We start from the raw sequence: 9,612 nt of genomic DNA on the forward strand, positions 1-9,612 counted from the left end.
ATAGTAAAAGTCATGCTTATTACAAACTTCATGAAAAAGTTCCTACCAAAGGTTGAGTTTTGTTACTGGAAGAATGTTTCAGCATAGCGCATTACTGAACACAGATGTTCAGTAATAGATAATGTAAAACAAACGCTGACCGATTTAATAATGGTTCAGAACAGTAATTCAGATTTCATGGGGTCAAATTGGAACTTTGTGTCCATTTTCACTGAAAAACCTTGGACAGAGAGAGCTTCCAATTAGTTTCATATTAATTCAATCTATTTTGCAATTTCTGTGCAACAGGGGCAGTGTACTTAATGAGTATATACTGCCTACTCCCAAATATTGCATGGTACTTACTTATACTAAAAAGTTACTTGCTTTTTTTTTTTTGAAAATCGAATTTACCTGAGACCTCTATATTATTCTACGTGAATGACAACACTGCTGTCAAACACTACGTATTTTTAATGGTGAGACTGTAGAGGAATTTTAATAGAATTACAAACTAAACTTTTTAAACATACATACTCTTAGAGAAAAAGATTACAAGCTTTGAGCACCCTGGAAAATCAGCACTTGCGGGGTTAAACCTCCAAGACGTCATCATTTTTCAGTTTCAGGTTTTCACCTTTGAATGTTCATGGTGCTGTTCACTGACTGCTTATTTCTCCTATTCATTTTAAAATTGTGACTAACTTAGATCCTTAATACTGGAATCAGCAATATTTTGTGGAAGAATTTTATTCTCCACAGTCCTATTTAATAATAGAAGGCTTGAGATCCACTTTAATTTGAGCATGTGACTCCGTTTACCCTTAGTTAAAGTCATTTTAAATAATACAAATTCCGTCTGTAATGTCACACAATCTTAATTGTAAATTACTGGGTTTGGAGCAGTTCAAATTGAATTAAATCACCAGTAGGGTCAAAAGAAAGACTTAGTTCTGGCACTGAGTAAACAAGCTGGGGAAGAGAAGGGGAAACCATATTTATTGCAGTGTAACTCTGTTATAGTAATAACGATTTATCCTGTATTAAGCCTGGGTGCATTAAAATACCTTTGCAGAGTCAAGGGGTCACTCACGGGAGGTAAATTAACTCAACTGGGACGCTGGAGTACGAATTAGTGACCTGGAAGAAGCAATTAATCTCAAATGGATGAGCACTTGGCTCTTAGATTTATTCTCCATTTATAATTCCCTTGTCACTCAGCTGGTAAAGAATCTGCCTGCAAGGTGGGAGACCTGGGTTGGAGACCTGAGTTTGATCCCTGGGTTGGGAAGATCCCCTGGAGAAGGGAAAGGCTACCCACTCCAGTATTCTGGCCTTGAGATAGTCTCAAGGGGGTCTCAAAGAGTCAGATATGACTGAGCAACTTTCACTCACATAATTCCCTTAGAATCAAATGTAGATCAACACACAGTATATTAATACTTTTATGCAAATAAGCCCAAAACTCTACACTGACTCAAGACAATTATGTCTCCAAGTGGCAAAAAATTGTTTTAGCATATTGGAAAAAAACTGAAAGTTGGTCAAAGAATCTACAATGGTGATACAAATAGTATTAAAATTGAAACTATAGGAAGTTTTGTTTATAGCAGTTGACACAGGTTCTGGCAAGCAAATTAGAATGTGGCAATAAAGTAAAAAGACAAGATACACTCAGAACTCCTGTCCTGCTTCTCAGACTAATCCTGTTTTCCATTTTACAATTAAAATTTGTTTTCACTGACAAAGACTCTGTAGAATATAGCCACTTTGCTGATATTAGGATTATTATGAAGGATAATTGGAAAAGCACTGAAGTTAACACATTTCATGTTAGATGTAAAAATCAATTTCATTACAGTCATTTCTGATAGTAGATTTCTATTGTTGGTCCTTGATGGTGTGCTTCCAACCAGCAGAAGAAGCTATTGGATGTCCAGGGTTGCCTTTAGCTGTTGGCCTTTCCACTGTGCGCTTGCGTTTCATAGCGCAGGGTGAGCTAATGTAATAATGAGTGTCCTTTTACATAGATGCTTACCTGCACATACAAGCACCTTGTGGACAAAACAACTTCTAAGAGCGAAATAGCTATATATGTGAGGTATGCTTATCTAATTTAAAATGTTACATTAAAATGGATCCACAATGTGAATATCTCACTTGGGTAAGAACCCTGATTTTGTCCCTGAGACTTCACCATTATTCAACCCTCTGCTGATAGACATTTAAAATGATAAGCTTGCAGTGATACAATTTGGACACTAGGTGTCACCATCTGATTACCGAGAATTCCTCAAATTTGCAACTTCTAGTTTTGCAAAGCACTTGGGATTTCTGATATTGTAAAGAATATCTTATCAATTCTGCCAGTTTGAAATTTAAACTATTTTGTTTAGAATGAAAGATTCCTGTGTGTTGTTAATGACTTCTTTTCTTGGCCTTTTTTATTTTCCTAGCACTGTTATCCACATGCCATTGTTTGGTCTGTGAAGCTAATTATATTATCTTTAAAACAGAAATTGAATCTCCAGTGCAGTTAGTCAAATTGTCAAACAGTTATAAACATCATTTTTTTTCCTTTTTAAGTTATGTGTTCCTATAAAAGCATCAGTGTGTCACAATGCACATAGTGGCTAGAATCAGAAAAGAAAGCTAGGAAGGGCACCTAGCTACTATTACATTAAGGAAGGGGCAGCAATGAGACTTGGTGTGAGGCGGTCGATTTACACTCACCAGCAAGGCAAACCAAGAAATCCTGCGGTAGTCAGGGAATGCTGAGTTTAGCCAAAAGTTCTGATATGGTCTCAGATTTCATATTAATTTCCATTTGTTAAGCAATTATTTGATGTCTCCTGTCTCTTAATAAAAGAGACATTGTCTCTGAAATACTGTGAAAGCCAAAAATTAATAAGAGTAAACTATTAGGCTTTGGAAATATAGTAATATATTACAGTTTTAGAATTATTAAAAATATACTGTAAAATACAGAAAAAAGTATGAAAAAATGAGCCTATTGAATTTTTATGTTATGCAGAATTTGGAACACACTATCAAAATCCAAAATGTCTTTGGAATCATAAAAGAAAATTCAAAATTTCTATTCTAGTTCTTTGAAAAGTGAGGTATGTGGGAATAGACACGTTCATTGAACATTACAGTCATGGAAAGTGAGTAATAGAACCTTACGTAAATAGTTTACAGCTGTACAGGGAAGAAAAGAAAAAGGCATAGAAATATTGATGTGTTTGGAATATATTGAAACCATCTATCCTGCCCTTTATGTTTTAGATGAGAAAACTCAGATCCTTAGAGTCTTACGTGATTTGCCAAACGTCACATTAAGATCCAGATTTCTTGAGTCTTCGGTCTTTGGAACTACTTCTGTAACTGGCAGTTTCTGATAATTCGGCTAGGTAGTTTTGAAATTACTCTTTTATTTTCTATGAACAAAAGAATATTCAAGTATAACAATTTTATGACATCAACTTGCATTACATGATTATCTATTTGTAATCTTAATTAGGAACCGGCCCCATTCTCAAGGAGTAAACTGAAAGTTGCTCACAGTATTCCTGCTTTATTTGGGCTGCTGCTGTTAAGTCACTGCAGTCATGTCCGACTCTGTGCGACCCCATAGACGGCAGCCCACCAGGCTCCCCTGCCCCCGGGATTCTCCAAGCAAGAACACTGGAGTGGGTTGCCATTTCCTTCTCCAATGCATGAAAGTGAAAAGTGAAAGTAAAGTCTCTCAGTCGTGTCCGACTCTTAGCAACCCCATGGACGGCAGCCCACCAGGCTCCTCTGTCCATGGGATTTTCCAGGCAAGAGTACCGGAGTGGGTTGCCATTGCCTTCTCTGTTTATTTGGGCAGTTCCGCTTAATTTATCATATCAGAGATGCTAGGAATGGTAAGAAGCTCTGTCTATCATTGATGCTAGAGGGAAAGACCAATACCTTTGATAAAATAAAATACTATATTTGCTCGGTAATGTCTATATTTTATAACCATACATCTATGGCTATAAGCAAGTAAACGTTATTGTTGAAATTCCTTATTCAGCAATGTTATAAATCTGAAACTCCTGTTTTTTCCACTGACTTTTCTTTTTTTTTTGAGCATGTCAGATTTCTTAGGAGAGTAACTCATGTTATAGTGGTATGGGCAAGGGAGATAGAGAGGGCTGTTAATTTAATCTTGAACAGTGATTTGAAGTAGTCAATTATACATGAGATGCATTTATTAAAATACTTAGGTTACAGCAAGCAAGCCCTTTGCTAGTTACTTCAGTCATTATTTGTGTCACTATATAAATATGAAAATAATTGAGTAGTTTTAAAATTTTGTAATTCACTGAATATTTCAAAAAAAAACCCATACCTTTTCTTTGCTTTTTACTTAATCATCCTCCCCCATACATGTGCACTCTGGATTAGTAAACTTTGGCTTTTTATTCTGATGCCCTTTATGTCTGCTCCAATTCATAGCACTTATGGCACGTCTAGAGTCTTCGGAGAAGACAAAATTTGAGCTGACCCAAGAGTGCAGGTAGGATTTGAAGAGTGAGAAGAGGACATTCAGGCCCCGCAAATGTTGTGTGAAGAAGAACACAAAGCACTGAGTGGACTGGTTTGCCTGTAGTTTCTTTGACGTGCAAGGCAGAGAGATGAGGTTAAAAAAATAGTTTGGGGCTGGATTAAAAGGATTTTCTGTCCCAGAGTAAGGAATTTACATTATATACTGTAGCATTAAACACAGAGTTTTTTGAGTAGGAGAATAATTCTGTTAAATTAACACAGATCTGGTGGGATAGGGAATGAATTGTAGGAGAGACGTAACTCCAACAGGAAGACTACTGTTGGGATCGGGAAAACCTGAATAAAGATGGCAGCTTTTGAAAATGGGATAAATATTTCAAAAGAAGGACCAAAAGCAGTTGGAGGCTAACTGCTCCCTTGACCTTTCTCTCACCTTGTTCCCACACGTAGCAACCCAAATAAAGACTGTAGTTTTCAGCCTGGAAGATGGAGAATAAGAGTAGTAATAACCACTAACGTTTCCATGGTGCTTACTATGTGCCCAGCACTTGTCTAAGTGCTTTACACATAATAATTCATTTAATCTTCTTAACAACCCCATGAAATAAATATTATTTCCACTGCACAGATGGGAAACTTGAAGCAGTGGAAAGAGAGCTTAGATGATATATTTAGACACACGGATAATGAGTGACAGTCAGGTCTGGAACATAAGCAATCAGGCCCCACAGTCTAATGCCTGTCCTGAAGGTCTCATGAATAAGTACTAGTTTGTGGGTTATAACTGGTCCTCAAATTTAGGTACAGTAAGCCGAAATGGTGGTGAACATCCAAATGGGAATATCTAGCAAGTACTTGGAGGTGGGAATCTAGCATTCAGAGAACAGTCAGTATTGAAGATACAGAATTAAATGCTGTGTGTCCTTCACTCAACTAACTTGAATATTGAAAACACTCTATTACTGAATTTGAGATTAGAATTTAACCCACTGACTTTCCATAGTCCAGGGGAGGGGATGTGGCTGGATGTGGGATCAAGACAAAGATGCTCAGCCTCATTGGGAATAATGCTGACAGACTTCCTCACCAGAGCTTTCAGAAGCAATATTCTACTTGTCTTTTATTTTCTCATGTTTGATATTTGATGGCAATTTGATATCTGATCATGTGTCATTTTCATTTCTATCTGTTTCTAGGAAATCACTCAGAGTTAGGTGGTTCAGACGGTAAAGAATCTGCCTGCAATGCAGGAGAACCGGGTTCAATCCCTGGGTTGGGAAGATCCCCTGGAGAAGGGAAAGGCACCTCACTCCAGTATTCTTGCCTGGAGAATTCCATGGACAGAGCAGCCTGGAGGTACAGTACATGAGGTCGCAAAGAGTTGGACATGACTGAGCAACAAACACTTTCACTAGGAAATCAAGTGGCTTATAATATTTTCATGTTCATTTTAAAAGTTCTAACCCGGTTTGGGCTTCTGAAATTCTCAGCATTACAACATGCCATGAAATATCATTGAGTTCAGATATCCAGACACTTATTAGGAAATCAAAGAGCTTTATAGAATCACTGCTATTAAGTAATAGGCTTTGGAAGACCCCTAGTTAGGATTTGGATCTTAGTTCTGCCACTTAGAAGTTTTCCAACCTTGGGCAAGTTACTTTCTGATAACATCTATCTAATGGGAAGATTGTGTGGTTTAGGAGAAATGATGTATTTAAGTCATTTGTTACCATTCCCTAAGGAAAAGGTCAGCAAATTTTAGCTGCTATTATTATCTAATCGCTGTGTGCAAATTTTGTGAACATCTAAACAATAAAAATTACTCCCCAAATGAATTTCCCTAGAAGTATAAAACCACTTCAAAGGGAGGTGTGCTTGGCAGAACACTTTAGTACTTAATCTAACCACAACTTTGCAGAAGGAAAAATAAAACCATCACCAACAATTCACAACATCCAAAACGAATAAAAGGACTACTCCCACAAGCTGTTAATACACAGATAGTGTGTTAACTTAGGTAATCATAGAATTCACTGCTTTAGATTTAATCAGTCATTACATGCCCAGGGAAATCTGTCAGAAACTTTTTATTGGCATTTTAAATCATTTCCCTTTAGTTAGATGAGCAGTTACCTCAGAAGCCAACATAGACATACACACCAGATCCAACAGAATTGTCTCAAAAATTTACATACATACATATATTCACTGTGAGAAAAAAAATAGAGATGTTTAAACTGTCAATATTTATAATGATGGATGCTGTGTGTTTGCAGAGCCAAGTTTTAAAAAGTTCTACCCTGGCACAAAAAGTTTCCTATGCAGATATTTTTCTAAGTCATTATAAAGTTCAACCTGTGTGATAATTCTATTTATAAGTCAGTAAGGCATTAGAATTAACATTTTTTTTTTACACAGACATTAATCTGTTGAAATTTAGATAAGTGTCTTATTTAGTATTCACAAAAACAGTATGGGGTAAGTGATGGTGTCTCCAATTCATGAGGAAGAAATTGAAACTCAGAAAAAAAAAAAATATTTAGAGGCACAAAATTTTAAGTAATGGACTAGGATCTCAACCTCAGGACTTGTTTATATGAAAGCCCCAATTTTTCACACTGGATTATCTTGTGAAAATAATGGTCAAGCTTCTCAGTTTTGGAAATAGCCATTGAATACTTTACTGGAAGGAAGTTCTCTTGATTATGCAAAAGTGATTTAAATATCATTTAAAGTGATTTTTAAAAGTGATTATTTTGAGGTACTTAGAAGTCATAAATGGAAAGACTTGATGGTACAAGATTATATGGCAGGTGGTTCAGAGTATGTTCTACTGCCTTTGGAAACTGAAAGTTCAAGAAGCTTTTGAGTTCTGGTTTTAGAAAAAGAGCACTATTTTTAGACTGACTAATAAAACTTAGGTGAAATTAAAACTCTTAATATTGCAATCCCTGTAATGACTCATGAATAAAGTAGAATATCTTTACTCATATATAATTCATATATTATTCAATATAAGTACCTGCTTGTAAGGTTTAGTGAAGAACATTGTAAATTTTTCTATTTATAAAGAATTTTTAACAAGAATTTTTCTATTTATAAAATGATCACAGGGATTAATTAGAAAACAATATTCTAAAAGTAGTCTTAATAAGTATAAATGACCATGGTTGTCCTCAATAAAAAAGATTATAGACCTCTACTTGCATGTGTGTGCTCAGCCGCTTCAGTCGTGTCCAGCTCTTTGTGATCCTATGGACTGTAGCTTGCCAAGCTCCTTTGTCAGTGGGATTCTCCAGGCAAAAATACTGGAGTGGGTTGCCATGTCCTCCTCCAGGGGACCTTCCTGACCCACATATGCATATGCCCACACATATGCAAACATGCACAGGTTTGTTTTGTCCTGACATTATTTTATTAAAATATTTAATTAATATTCTGATGCATAAATTACTACCATATTTTTTCTTAACTGTTACAATTCTATCTATATTTTTTATGATAGCTAGTATTCAGATTAGAAATATAAAGTTTGGAAGCAGAAACTCTATTGTTCTAAATTAGATACTCATTGCTAAATTAAGGACATATGTTTCAGGGATTCTTAACCTTTTTTCATGTTATGGGTCACTTTTTAAAATACGATTTTTAAAAGCTTCAAATTAAAAAGCTGTTATTTTGAAATACACTTATAAAAATGTTTTTTAACTTGTGATAGAATGCATGTGCTTTTATTAATGCTTTAAATTATAAGATTTAGCAGCAGGTCTAATAGATACTGTAATTTTGAGTTAGTGATGACTATAAATAGTAATATGAGATATTTGCAGCAACTATAATGTGATAGGAAAAGATCTGTGTTTTGTATCTGTGACAAGAGAGCTTCTAATAATACTTAATTTGTTACTTATATTCATAATGAAAAGAAATGCTAAATTTCAGTTGAATGTTACTGAAAATAAAAATATTATTTTTCTAACTAAATTTATTCTATACATGGACCCCACATTAAGAAATCCTGTAACTAATCTGTTTTTTTTTTAAGGTTTGTATCAGCAATTATTACTTACTGACTTTCATGCTTTGGGCTCCTATGATAATACTTAGAGCATTTAAAGTAGACTAAACTGCTATAGGGGTTTCCCTGGTTGATCAGTGGTAAAGAATTCACTTGCCAAGCAGGAAACCTGGGTTTGATCCCTGGGTCAGAAAGACCTCCTGGAGAAGAAAATGGCAACCCACTCCAGTATTCTTGCTGGGGAAATCCCATGGACAGAGGGCTACCATCCATGAGGTTGCAAAAGAGTCAAATGCAACTTAGCAACTAAAAAAACAACATTATAAACAGCTATGACAAATTGAGCTAATATGTATTTTGGAATCTAACACAGTGGAAGTCTTATTTCTCAGTCATATAACACTAAGTCAGAGGGCCTTGATGTTGTCTAAATTCTGCTGATCGAAGGGGAAGAGTAGAGAGGGAGCCTGCCAGCTTCCTAAACATCTTTGGCCCAGAGGTGGCACACATCCCCATCACCCACTTTCCCTTGGCAAGAATTAGTCACGTGGCCCCATCTGGGCACCATTTCCTAGTAACAGCACTGTACAGTGGAATGGGAAACTCAAAATTTGGGGTGGACAATTAGCTGAATTGACCACAATCGTGTTTTTACTTAGAGCTTCTGTACAATATGCTTTGGGACAGTTTTCCCATTATTATACCATTCTTCACATTCCTGAGGGGAATCCTACTCAGTTTCAGTAGGATTGTGTTTCTCAATTGTTGAGCAGAGTGGGAGGAAAAGCAAATAAACCAACAAACCCACAGCTCTTGCTCTGTGAAAGGAAGCGCCTAAGCTGCAAACCCTGTTGTTGCTGTTGTTCTTTAGTCGCTCAGAGTTGTGGCCTCAGTTGTGTCTCTCAAAGAGTTGTGTCCGACTCTTTGTGACCCCATGGAATGTAGCCCGCCAGACTCCTCTGTCCTTGAGATTTCCCAGGCAAGAATACTGGATGGGTTGCCACTTCCTTCTCCAGGGAATCTTCCCAACCCAGGAATCAAACCCTTGTCTTCTGCTCTGCAGGCAGTTTCTTTAC

At 36.4% G+C, this 9,612-nt stretch overlaps 1 long non-coding RNA gene across 1 annotated transcript; it reads left to right on the forward strand.

Moving 5' to 3' along the window:
- Window positions 1–4,336: 4,336 nt before the first annotated feature.
- On the forward strand, window positions 4,337–6,450 carry LOC138433962 (uncharacterized). Its single transcript, XR_011254539.1, has 2 exons — window positions 4,337–4,525; window positions 5,712–6,450. It is a non-coding gene; the product is annotated as an uncharacterized lncRNA (long non-coding RNA).
- Window positions 6,451–9,612: the final 3,162 nt, after the last annotated feature.

Source organism: Ovis canadensis, chromosome 2 (genome assembly GCF_042477335.2).
Source record: "Ovis canadensis isolate MfBH-ARS-UI-01 breed Bighorn chromosome 2, ARS-UI_OviCan_v2, whole genome shotgun sequence".
NCBI classification, from domain to species: domain Eukaryota; kingdom Metazoa; phylum Chordata; class Mammalia; order Artiodactyla; family Bovidae; genus Ovis; species Ovis canadensis.